The sequence below is a fragment of the Arvicanthis niloticus genome, chromosome 4 (assembly GCF_011762505.2).
Source record: "Arvicanthis niloticus isolate mArvNil1 chromosome 4, mArvNil1.pat.X, whole genome shotgun sequence".
In the NCBI taxonomy this organism is placed as follows: Eukaryota; Metazoa; Chordata; class Mammalia; order Rodentia; family Muridae; genus Arvicanthis; species Arvicanthis niloticus.
In genome coordinates, this window is record NC_047661.1 from 16,250,681 (window position 1) to 16,263,854 (window position 13,174).

Consider the following 13,174-nt stretch of genomic DNA (forward strand, 5'->3'; position numbering starts at 1 on the left):
TGATAAGCCAAGCTACCAGGGACCCTGGCACGAATTATGGGGACAATACTATTCTTGAGGATGTACAGTCCTAAATAACTTCTTCCCAATTTAGGTTCACACGTGCTTTGCTTTGACAGAAAGCATCTATGCCTGTTCTCTTGTTCCACTGCATTTTCTTGGAAAGAAATTAATTTGTTGTGGGCCAACTGAATGGAAATCTTGCTTACTGTAAGCGACTGCTGATTGAAGTTGCTTTCCCCATCTGCCATCTTACCCAGAGAACCGCTTCAATATATTCTTATTCCACACCCTTGTCTTTATTTTTCCAGTCTCCATCTTTTTTTTTTTTTTTTTAAATTCAGGGTGCTGTTTCAAAAGCTAGATTGTGGCTGAGCAGCTGGCAGAGTTTAGCAGCCACCTGCACAAGTGGTTCTACTTCCAATGGAAGAAAATGTAGCGCACATAAGGGGAAGACTGTGCGAGGTGCTGGCTTTTGCAGTTGTGTGTGTATTTGTGTACGTTTCCTTGCACATTGATGGATGTTCTGCTAAGTGAAACTTAACTCTTTTTGTAAAGAATGAGAAGCAGCATGGTAAAGGCATCATTTGTTTCAACGTGCTTGGGTAAATTGAAGCACTGTAAATGGAGAGATTGATCATAGCCAGGAAGAGACTTTTAAAACCTATCACTTCCATGAAGGGTGAGAAAGCACCTCTTGTTCTGGAAACTTCCAGTGTGATTTAATTTCCACGACACATTCCCAATTAGACCTGAAAAAAAATCATGTCTGCTGAACTCCCCTGACCACTGTAGGACAGACAGACTTTTGGGAACCAACAGTAAATACGTTTATTTCCTATTGCTCAAGACCAACTTGAGATCTCTTAGTTTGATTGAGTGGTTCACAAGTACATGTGGAGTATTGACCTTTACTGCTCCGACAGTGACAAAAGTACCTCAACATCTGTAAGTGAAGGTAGACAATGCTACTGGTAACACCCCAGCCTAAGTCCCACACCAGCCGGGTGCTAATAGAGCCGACAGTAGCTTCTTCACCCTCGTTTCATCCTTATTTACTGTTTGTTTCTAGATTTAGGGGCTGAGTCAGAGCCAAGCTGTGTGGCTCAAGCAAGATCACTTACTTAAGCCTAAACCCACATAGGCTTCTAACTCAGTCATCTTGTGAGAAGAAATGCTCAATAGTTAATACTGTTTCATTTAGACATAAAGGTTACGGCAGCCACCGGGTACAGCTATGCACTTATCCTATCCAAGAAGATGAATTATCAAAATAAATACAAGATTTCTTTTAAAACCTATTCCAAGAGCAAAGCAAGCATAGAAGAAACTTAGCTTGATATATAAGCATCATAGGTTCACAGGCCAAGTGCGTGAGTGAAAAAGCCCGTGAGTTTCTGCTGATACTGACTCTAGAGGCACATCTTATTACCTTCCTTCCTCTCCTTTTTCTGTTCTATTTGCTCATCCCTCCCATCCTTCTTTTTCTAGTATCTGAGTCCATATCTGATTCATTCATGGCTCATCTAAGAAGCTATTAGAGAAAAGCCACAACTAAGTCGGACTCCTCCTCTACTCTCAGAAGGACTTTTGAGAGAGAGAGAGAGAGAGAGAGAGAGAGAGAGAGAGAGAGAGAGAGAGAGAGAGATGCTCGAGCGAACAAGTGTGGTGCCTTCATTGTGAAGGTATAATAGAATAGACAGATGATGGCTGAGGGGAATGCAGATCTCAGGAGAGCATAGGTTCCTCTAAGGAAGCAGAAACCATCACTTGAAGGATGTTGCAACCTTACAACCCAGGGGCATGAGCTAGCAGCAGAAAAGCCTGTCTGGGTATCACCTCCTTAACAAGAAAGGGCACTGAGCTGATAGCTGTGTGGCTGTAGTAAGGCAGGGTGCACCGTGATAGAAGATGCAGTCAAATTTCTTAAAGGTAAATTGAATTCTAAGGCTTAGAGGTTTATAAAACACAGGAGCTAAAGAGGCTGTAGGATAATACATGTCAATCACAATGGCATCATCTAGGGTAGCAAATTGTAGAACGATAATCCTAATACAACAGATACAGGTTGTGAACGGTCTTGACATCTGTTGGGAGGAGAAAGAGGTCAATGAGTTTTAAAAATAGTAGCATCTCTGTGAGACACTGCCTTCTTATGTAAATATTGATTATCTATTATCAAAATAAATGCTAGATTTCTTTTAAAACCGATTCTAAGAGGAAAATGATCATAGAAGAAACTTGGTATTTACTTCCCAGTTTCTCTAGTGTTCATCCGATTGCAACCTTTTGTTGGCTAATATTGCTTACAAAGGTCAGAGGTCATACAGGCTGAGGACCAGAGTCTTTGCTTTGTTTTCTTTCCAAGTTCTTTACAAATGATGCTTACAGACATCCAAATCTCAGCTCTTCTTTCTCCTGCCATGTCTTCATTTTCCAGGGTCCTCTTAATGATACTATTTATTTTGCTAGTAAAAAAAAATCTTTATCTTAGCCTCTAAATCTTCAGTTCTGTCCTCTGGCATCTTAACCTGAGTACCTGGTTCTACTTCAAATGAGGTGAAATGTATTCCTTTTTCCTCCCCCCTGATTCCCACTGATAATAGATTCATCCTTTTCCTACTTAGAACTTAAAATTTCTACCTCAGCTTCATACATTCACTTTTCACCAATTTGCCAAACTTAATTTCCTAATCCCTGAGATCTTTTCCACTTTTGCTTGATTCTCTACAAACCACACACCTACCTTTAATTAGTCCCAAGATTGCCAGGAAGAGTGCATGAAATAGTTCCACTTCTCTTCAAGACCACCCTCCAAAACCTCATACACAGGAGAGCCTGCGTTTCCTCACAGCAGTCCTCTTCTGGCCCACTGTCCACAGACATAGCTTTTAACTCTTTCCAACCCGCATCTGTTTTTCACATGACACAACAGAGTTTGTCACTCATTTGGTTTTGCTGGATTTGTATGAGAAGCATTTTGCTGCTAAAATCCACATCTGGAAGCCAACCCCGCAGTGGGCCATGCAAACCCTCGGGGATTTAGCTCCAACCTTTCTTCAGAGCTAGCTCTCCTTTTCCACTCCCCGAGAGTTCTGAGAGGAAAGCACCAGTCCAGCACAGATTGTCCTTGTTTATACTGCCCCCTTCTTTGAAGTCCATGGCCATGGTCAGTGACCATGCTTTGTCTACAGGGAGAATCTCTGGTGTTCAGATTCAAATCTTTCTCTTATAACTGTCCCAAAGAAAACCTAAAGAAAGCCATTTAGTAAAACATCTCTTCCATAATTTCTTTTCTTTTCTTTTTTTTTTTTTTTTTTTTGGTTTTTCGAGACAGGGTTTCTCTGTTTAGCCTTGGCTGTCCTGGAACTCACTTGGTAGACCAGGTTGGCCTTGAACTCAGAAATCCGCCTGCCTCTGCCTCCCAAGTGCTGGGATTAAAGGCGTGCGCCACCACCGCCCGGCTCTTCCATAATTTCTAATGCATGAGTTGCCACCACCTCCAGACTGTTTCTACCATGAATGATCTTTTATTTGATTAGTCCTTGGCCCAGCACCTGTGGTGGAGGAAATGCTCTTAGATAAGTTGTGCCCTGGCTCTTCCTCCTGCCACTCTGATGGCTGAGATGACAAAGCCAAGTAATGTTCCCTGAGGAAAAAAATGAGTAAAATAGCAATAACTATATCTTAAATGTTTAAGATAATTAATATATTTTAGTATTTTGAGACAGGATCTTGTGTACATCAACTTGGTCTTGACTTCGCTTTGGAACTGAGGTTGTCCTTAAACCCTCCAGTCTCCTACCTCAGTTCCCTTGAATTTCAGGCTTGATCCATCATGCTGGGCTAAGATGATTGCATTTAAAGTCATGTGCAGGTTCAATCAAAAGGGGGAAAGCTGTAGTCACAGATTTGGGGGGGGGGGTGTTTCAGAATCGTAAACTCTGTGCTTTATTGGGTACTGCAGATTGACTGTTGGACTGCTGAGAAAAGCATCTCTCAGTAGAGAAGAGTGGGAGACTGTAGTGCTTGTTCCTTCCATGGCAATGAGTGGATGCCCATTGACCTACCCTGGGAGTTTGGCTTCTAGGACCAGATAAACTATTTTCTTCTGCTAGCCTTCTCCTGTCCTGTTTCAGAGCAGAAGTGACAGATGACAACCTGCCCTTGTGAGCATGTGCAGTGAATGTGTTGAGCATTGTGATAGCCTCCGCTTCAGGAGATGATGCTCCTGAGAGTCCATGAGACAAAGTGCTGGTGCTGGTGGGTGCTGGTATTCTGTCCCCTCCTTGAGGAGCCTATGAGGCTCAGGCCAGTCCAGTTGGCTGCACATAGCCTCTTGGGTAGGATGTGTAGACCCAGGGTAGGATCTAAATTCATTTGGCTCCAAAGCTTGTCATCATCTCCATTCACCTCTTAACCTTTGTAAGTTCTGGGGTTTTTAAATAACTAACTAACTAACTAACTAACTAACTAAATAAATAAACGAACAAGTAAACTGGTAATCATCTGAGATCAGGTAACTGCATTTGTACTGCATCCAAATGAGGAAAGTTATAAGTGGAATCAACTCCTTAGATCCAAAGCTCACCTCTGTGAGTACCAGGGCTTCTCACTATTGACATTGAAGGTGAAAGCTCATCTAAAAGCACAATTCTTTAGACCAGATAGTCTGTGTGTCACTATGATTCTTGAAAATCATAGTACCCTGAACCTGAAGCCAATTGACTTTAAGAAGATCGTATAAATGTTGGTACATGGGCTACCCAGGGCCTCCCAAATTAAAGGCTGTCTTACCCACTCTCATGAGTTCTTAGTTGATTCTCATAAAAGTGAGGTTGATAGAGTCCCTGCAGTTGTAGACTCACAGCTGACTTTGCTGTTTCAAGCATCTTGGATCTCTCATCTATTATTCAAACCTTGATCTGTGGACCTCACACATCCAAACAGGGATACGGTTTCAAAGCACAGATTTCTGAACTTAACATGAGATGTGTCACTTAGAACATTCAAGAATAAACCCTAAGAATCTGCTTCTTATTTCTGTGAAAAAAGAAAAAAAACACTGGGAAGAGGAGTGTGGTAATGGTCTTTTGAAAGAAAAAAAGTGCTAAATACAGTTGTTTAAAGGATGTGGGCATTTAATACTCATGGTTAATCTTAGATGCTATGTTTTGTATTGCAACCTGCCATATGCCTTTTAGCCAGGGATGTTCTTTGATAATGAATTATAAGTACTTCTGCCACGTAAGTGTGTGAATGTGTGAGCATTGTCCCAGAATCTCTGCCCTGTGAGGGTGTAGCTGTATGGGCACTGTTTAAGCACCACTGGCACCTGCAGGATGACTCTGCTCCCACTATCTTCATTTCCTTGTTTAGTTTTTGATTTGTTTGTATCATCTAGAGAATATATATGTGTATATATTCATATATATATATATATATATATATATATATATATATATCCTCCCCAAGCAAGTTCTCTTCTGAGCAGAAATGACACATGTTCTAAGCAGAAATGACACATGTTCCTTACTATTTATTTAGTTCTCAGGATGCTCTGCCTAAGAGCATCTTACACAGATGTGTAAAATCACATTGTCTCACATAGAAGTGAAGTCGAGTCTAAAGTATATCATTTTATGTTTTCAGGTCACAGACTCAGGGATCTAGATCTGGGACTCCAGCATATCCGTCCCTGAGTCTTAATCCTGCCTTTTCTCTTCGCACCAGCTGCTTTTTCTAACTTCTAACATGATAGATGCAGACATAACTAGGGTCACATTTCCACCTGATCTCCTTGTGAGATGGGGTATGCACTTGTTTACATGTTTGTGCAGGTGCAATGCTGTGTGTGTGCACATGCATGTACACACACTCACTCACATGCAGAAGCCAGAAGTACACATGAGGTGCCTTCCTTTGTTTCATTTGTTTATTTATTTCTTTGTTTGTTTATGGAAAGGTTCTGTCAACAAATCAGCAGCTTGCCATTTAGCTAACCAGAAAGTCCCTAGAATCTGCCTGTCTTTGTGAACTCTCCTCCCAGCAGGCCTAGGGTAACAGGTGACTAGTGCCATGTTTGTGACCAGCCTCTACAGTAGTTCCAAGGCTCTAAACTCAGGTCCTAATACTTGTATGGTAAATGCTTTATCTACTGAGCCATCTCCCCAACCATATGCTAACACTTTTGTTTAATCTAATCAACCCACTCCCTTAATTACTAACTGGTATGTGAGGCTAAGAAACCCATTCTGGCCAGTTCTCTGTTCATATTGACCAATAGGGCTACTGCAGAGACAGAAACATTTTTTATCTGCATTGCAGATAAGGTTCTTTAACAGTAGGCACTGGCCACATGTGGCTAGTGGGACTGAGAAACTCATTTTTATCTTAATTAATGTTTCTATTCAAATAACCACATGCTGTTGGTAGCCTCCCTACTAAGCAGCATAGGTTCAGACAACTGTATAGGGAGGTAGTGAGTGGCTAGGGACGTCAGTCAGGAGCCATCTTGCCTGTCTTAACCGGTGAATCCACTGGCTAAGCGACTGACTGCTCATCTCTGGTTTTCACTCCCTTAAATGTCAAGTGGCCATAACAAAATAACAACATCATATTGATCCCAAGTTAGATGTGGGGATTTCCTCGATAGTTTTGTGTCGAAATAGCACAATGTCTCCTCACAGTGCGTGCACGCTCCTTACTGTAGCCACCTGTTACGACTGCTATTCTTGTTCTTGGTTTTACTCTCAGAATAATTCAACGACTTGAAATATACTTAAAAGCATTGGTAACAGGATACCCATTTTTGTATGTTTAAAGTATTTTTGGTATCTCTTTGATTGAAACTCTTGGCCACATGGACACTCATACATGCATACCTGCTCATAGGCACATACATGTGCTCACCTGTGTGAAGTTATATTGATATTGACATGGAACTTGTAAAGCCTTTTCAATTAATACTAACTAATTCTAACCAGAACAACTGAGCAAATTGAAAGTTTAACTACTTTGGCAAGCCTCAGATATAAAGGCTTTGTAAACCACTGCACAAATCCTACTTCTAGTGGGAGTATGCTTCAACCCAAGGTTTAAAGAGTTACAGATAGAAGAGAAGAGATGTAACTAATTGCCCTTTCACCCCGACTATGTTATTGGTTCTATACCATGGCAAAACTAGAAAAATCAAAGAGAATTCCTTAAGCTAAATAACAAACTGTCTCCCAAGTTTCCTCTTTTCTTCAGTATTGTGAGTCAGAGTTGATCACATGGCCAGCGAGTCACCTCAGCAGAGACAGCTCACAGGGCTGGATGCCAAGAGACTAAAGGCAAGAGTCATGAGTTGGGAGGTGGAACCCCAAACCACCACACTGCCCTTAAAAATTGTATGGCTCCTTGGTCAGTCAGTGTTAAAAGAAGGATGTATTGCTCAATGGAAGGAAACCTAGCATGCCCTGTTTTAAAATCCATCCTTGTAATGACTTGAGTCGGAAGAGATTGCTGAGGAAAAGAAGAGCAGTGCATTTCTGTGAGCATGGCTTGTCATGGCTGCAGTCAGTGTCACTATTTGTCCGTGAAGGTGTGGGGCATCAACCTCACCAGCTTATTGTAAAGCAGTTCTGTCCTTTCAAGTACATTTGGTGGCACACTATGGAGACATCCTTATTGTTACAACCATGTTCAGTTGTTGACTCTGTTGGTTTTATGATTCAAATGGGCCCCACCTATTGTTTCAGAGGTCAAGAAGTTGTTTGATGGCATTCCATCTGTACTGTGGCCGTCAGCCACAGTCTTTCCTCCTAAGCAAACACTGCAGCATCAGGGTTGGAAGCAGGCATTCCACACACCACAGCAATTTCAGACGACTTGAGTTTAAGCATTCCTTGTTGACTGGCTTTGCCATTCCTAAAATCTCTCTTAACACATTCACATGGAGAATGGAAGGGTAGGGTTTCTTTGCTTTCTGCACAGTAGCTTTGGAATTAGAGTCTGAAGGGTTATTTCAGAGTAAAGATCTTCTGTGGTTTGAAGGAGATGTTTAAATGTAGGCTGTGAACAAAGACATGGGTGACACAAGAGAGGTATAAGTAACAACAAAAACAATAACAAGGACAATGTACGGATAACTTTGAACACTTTCTGAAAAGGTGGACTCATTTAAGACTATTGTATCTTTTCAAGTAGATGTGAGAGATTTTTTTATTACTCTATTAATTTTCTTAATGTCTGAACACATTTATGTTTATAACTAATAAGTACTAAATAATGTAGGCATAATATATTTCAATCTGAAATTCTCATGTCATTTAGAAAACTGTGATTTAATGATTAATTCTGACTAATGGGAAGAATATCTTTGACACCATGAACAGCAAGAGGTGTCCAGTGTCTAAAGGTTAGCAACGTCATGAAAGGTACAGTTATATGTATTTCAAAGAATAGTTATAATTTTCTTCCAGATACTAGCAGACATTTGGTTTACATGACCTATTTTATTTATCTATACACCTTGGGTTGAGACAAAAATCTTGCATGGGCGAGGGAGTATGAGTGAGTGGAAGAAGTTTAAGCATCTGTTATGGATTCGGAGGATGTCTATAAAACATGAAGACACTAGAGATAGAAATCACAGACTCAGGATTAGAATACAAGTCCTGCAGCTTCAGAATCAAAATGTTTCTTCTAGCCATTAAAAGTGATGCCAAAGAAAAGATCATCTGTCTCTTTTTAATGCCTGAGTATTAAAATGGTATTTCCTGCCTGTTTTGCTGTGTGAAGGGTTGTGTTTCACTTTGTAAGTAAGAGGCTTCAGTGGTTATTTGCCCAGGTGATGCCATAATTCCCAGGAGGCAGCATCTTCTTCTGTTTAATTTTAAGTACTGGGTGTCAGCTTGGAAACGAAAGAATTCAGAGCTGACCTAGTCTTGTGCTGTTCAGTTGCTTTCTCCCAATATACCTTGAGTTGGATACTCAGTAATCTCATATGAACTGTCCTTCCCAGGAAGGTGCAAGGAAACATTGTTTAGCAATATAATCCTTACATTGGCTTAATAAGGATAAAATACATCTTTTAAAAATAGCTTATAATTAAAAGATTGCTAATATCCCTAATTATTTAGGGATAATATTATTTCTGTCTTGATTTTTATTTTTTTAAAGATGTTATCACTCCTGGTTTTTCTCCCATTGTGTCCTTTAAAAAAAATATTATGTTTCCACCTAACCATTGCAGTAAACCAGATAGTCTGGAAGGTAGCTTTTGTAGTTTGATATCATGTGTATTATATCTGCATGCTTGGAGCAGGGCTGCCAACTTGAACAAAACTTACTTCTGTGTTAATTTTGTATCTAATATGAGCCAGCAACAAATATTCACAAGACTGTTTTCCCCGGTCTTGAAAATCTTAGGGTTCACTTGTAATTAGATAGGTAGACTGACAGATAAGACAGGGAGACAGATAGATAGGCAGATAGGAAGATAAATAGAGATATTTTAAAGAAAACATTGATGAGCTTATGTGAAAAAGGTCATGGAAATAGAAAAATGCCCATTCATTGTGAGTTTGGAAATTTGTTACCTATTTCTGAGGACAAAACGTTTCAAATGTGAATCATGAGTCAGTTAGGTATGTAACTATTAGACACAATATAAAGGGCTACTTGGTAAGCCAGGATGTACCTGTTGAAACAAGGACTCAAAGCATAACCACGAAAGTGAACTTGAGCTTTTAGATTCTAGTTAGTCCTAAGAGAATGACTAATAAGGAGTGGGTAAACCGGAGCTTGATAAGATGCTAGAGACCACATGGAGAGTCATGCAAAATTCTTTGGCCTCTTGTCTACCAGTGTGTTGTGCAGGGGCAAAAAGCAAGGAAATAGTGTGTGTGTGTGTGTGTGTGTGTGTCTGTCTGTCTGTGTGTGTGTGTCTGTGTATGTCTATGTATATATGTGTATACTTGTGTATGTTATCTACATGTGTATCTCTGTGTGCTCTGTGTATTTGTGTCTGTGTGTCTATATGTATATGTGTGTATATATGTTATCTGCATGTCTGTGTGTGTCTGTGTGTGTCGTGTGTGCCTGTGTGTCTCTCTCTGTGTGTGTGTGTGTGTGTGTGTGTGTGTTTTCCTTGCAATATGGAGCTGAGACTGAACTCAGGGCCTTGTACATTGGAGACAAGTACTGTCCTACTGAACTGAGTCCCTACTCCACAGGGTTCCCCTTTTATTCAAGCTAAGTCATCCCAGCTGTATTTGGAGAAATGGCTTAAATGAAGTGGGTTTGTATGCAAGAAGCTGGCTGTGCTGACTAATGTAGAAGAAGATAAGCAAGAATGAGAAGCAGCCAGCATGAAATCTGCTTAGAAAACGTCATCAACTGGCCTTTTGAACTAGCTGAATTAGGGGCTGGAGAGAAAGGCTGAGGCTAATCAAGTGCAGCCAGAGAAAGAAGGCACAAACATTTTCAGAGTTGGCCAAGTTGAACTTAGATACCTCTGGGATAACTGGATGAACCAGTTTGAGGTTCAGAAGGAAGCCTGTGGTCAGAGGTATTGTCAGTGTGTTATCAGCATGGGGAAGGAGAGAAGATTATAGCTCTGGGAGTGGTTGACTAGAACCCAGCAGGCATGTTAAAGGAAGAATAGACTGGGGACTAAACCTTGGGAGAAATCCAGTCTGTCCCCAGCAATTGAAGAAGATGCCTTCGGGTGAAGGTTCTGAAAGTGAATCCAGAAGAGTAGAAGGTAAACCAGGAGAGGGTGGGTCGTGACTGCCAGTGAGGGGTGCTCTCAGGAAGCAGCACCAATATTTTACATATATTTTAGGTTTGTCCTCATGCTCATTTTTGAATGCACTTTCTAAAAATGGATACAGAAATGCATGACTACATCCAAAAATTTTATAAAATATAATCATCTTAGGGTAAACTTGAAAAACCTATTTTTTTTTTTTTTGGTAACTAGAGTATCACAATCCCTAAACTGATTATTAAATCGTATATAGTTCATAAATGTCTGCATCTACAGTGTTACTTGGTATTTAATGAGTGTAGCTATGATGAACATCAAGACCTTAGGATTTTCCATTTTCTTTGATCATAGACACCAAAGTAAGCTGAATCCCAGTGGACTGGCAAGCTCCTGGGAGATGAAGGATTTGCTCCAGAGCATTGTGTTTCCGGCCCTAGGACCCATTAGACCTTTATATCATGTCAGAAGCCCAGACATGACTGTTACACACCCATTTAGGCTATAGCCACAAACATCTAGGCATGCATTCTCCCTCCTTTTTAGCTTCTCCTTAGCCATTGTTGTTCAAAATCATGAACTTCGTATGGTGCAATAATGACATTACCAACTACCAGTTTAATGTAACCCATTTTTTCACATTTCAGGCCTGTAGAAAAATAAATTGCAGATATAAATTATTTTCTGGGAGATTGAGTTTACTTATAGGCTAATCACTGTATCTTAGGTCTTTAATCACATCTACAAGGGTTCCCCCAGGAATACATAAAGTGAAAACTCAGATGCAATAGAGAGAAAGAAAATAAACTGATATTTTTCAGAGTTTTGTATATCATTTAGAAAGAGTATTTCAAATAAAAGACAACAATCTATAGAAGTTTAATTCCATGCATCAGGGTCAGGCTGTACTTCTTAATACAAGGAATTTGCTGTCCAGGTAGCTAAGCGTTAGTTTTATTTCTGCTTCAGGGTAAATCAAGGACAAACTTTTCATTGTAATTTTTGCATCTATCCTCTTCAAAAATCGTCTGATTTCTCTTTGTCTCATTCTTCAATACTTCCTTTGTTAGCTTTACAAGATTCATGTGCATTTCATGTGATTGCCTCTGTCTAATATCCTATTTCTGATGGCTCCTGTTGAATGTTGGTTTAACTTCCGATTTCCCATTCTGGAATGACCTAGTCTTTTCCTATTTGTGTTTCCCAGGAGCTTTCTATTTTGTTAGAACCAATTCTCTTTCTTCCCCTGAGAGAACTCAAGTCCACATCCTTGCTTACCAGCTCTTCACCTACACGTTAGTTATTTGAACAACCTTCCAGGTCATTCTCCCTGTCTCTCCTAATTGTTGCTGCCATTTTACAGTAGCTGTGAGGTTCTTGTCCTTATTTTTATCATCTGCCTTAGAATAACATGGTATGAGTTTTTGATAAAAGCTCATTAAATGGTGTATTACAACAGTCATTTATTTTATTTGAAATTAGTTTCATTTCATTTTGAAGGTACTGTAAGAGAACGATGGTAATGTAATATAATGTTGAAGAGTTTTTAAAAATTATTTTAATTGGCACAAATACACAAAACATACACACCCATGGTAACAATACTGTGATATGTGTACATGTATAGTGTTTGAATCAGGTTCAGCACATATGAGTTATTCATGATGAAAACATTCAAATTACTTTAACTTTTTTTTACTGTCTATGCTCTCGGCCCTGTAAAGTAACTCCACAGCCCATCTTGTTCCCCTAACTATATCTTAGTACTACCAATCCACCAGTCCCCTTCTTACCATCCCCACCACCACCATAGCCTCTGATACCTACTGTTCTATTTTCAACTTCTATGGGACAAAATATGTTAAAGAGCTTTATAACTGTCATAAAACAGTATTGCCAACTGTCATTTTATCCTACGTGTATTGTATACAGACTATAGACCAACCTCCAGATGAGGCCATAAAAGAGGGAGAGGAATGAAAAGGACCCCCTTCCAAGAAAAAAGTCTAATAATATGTTACATGAGGAATGACAATCTGATCAACAATATTGGATTATCGTTGGTTAATAATGGATCTCCTCTTGATAGCCAACAACTTTGCTATTACATAGTAGCAAATACATATAACAGAAAAAAAAACCACAGCCTTTTACTCAGACCATCTTTCTCTCTCTCTCAAATCTTTACTATTATTTCTGCTCTGCAAAAAAAAGATATTTTATGGTAGAAAACTGACATGTGTACACTTAGAGAAGAGAATGTTTTTAAGAGACATTGTATTCATACAAGGAATATGAAAGCACATAGTGACAGAAAAGGAAAAACAATTTTTGGAAGTACATTTGAAAACTGGCTGCTAATCTAATAGCTTTGAAAGCAGAACATCTATTTTGGAATTTTGTCATATATGTTTAAACTCT

The 13,174-nt window shown here is 39.7% G+C and overlaps 1 protein-coding gene across 9 annotated transcripts in view; it reads left to right on the forward strand.

The window, feature by feature from the left end:
• Mecom (MDS1 and EVI1 complex locus) overlaps positions 1 to 13,174 on the forward strand; it is a 543,989-nt gene that overhangs the window by 444,896 nt on the left and 85,919 nt on the right. The window contains exon 1 of one of the 9 annotated variants that reach the window (XM_076932232.1): positions 10,655 to 10,750. The exons of the other annotated variants lie outside the window; for them this stretch is intronic. The gene's annotated coding sequence lies outside the window, so the exon portion shown is untranslated. Of the gene's footprint in view, positions 1 to 10,654; positions 10,751 to 13,174 lie in introns of those variants that run through there. 9 annotated transcript variants of the gene reach the window in all.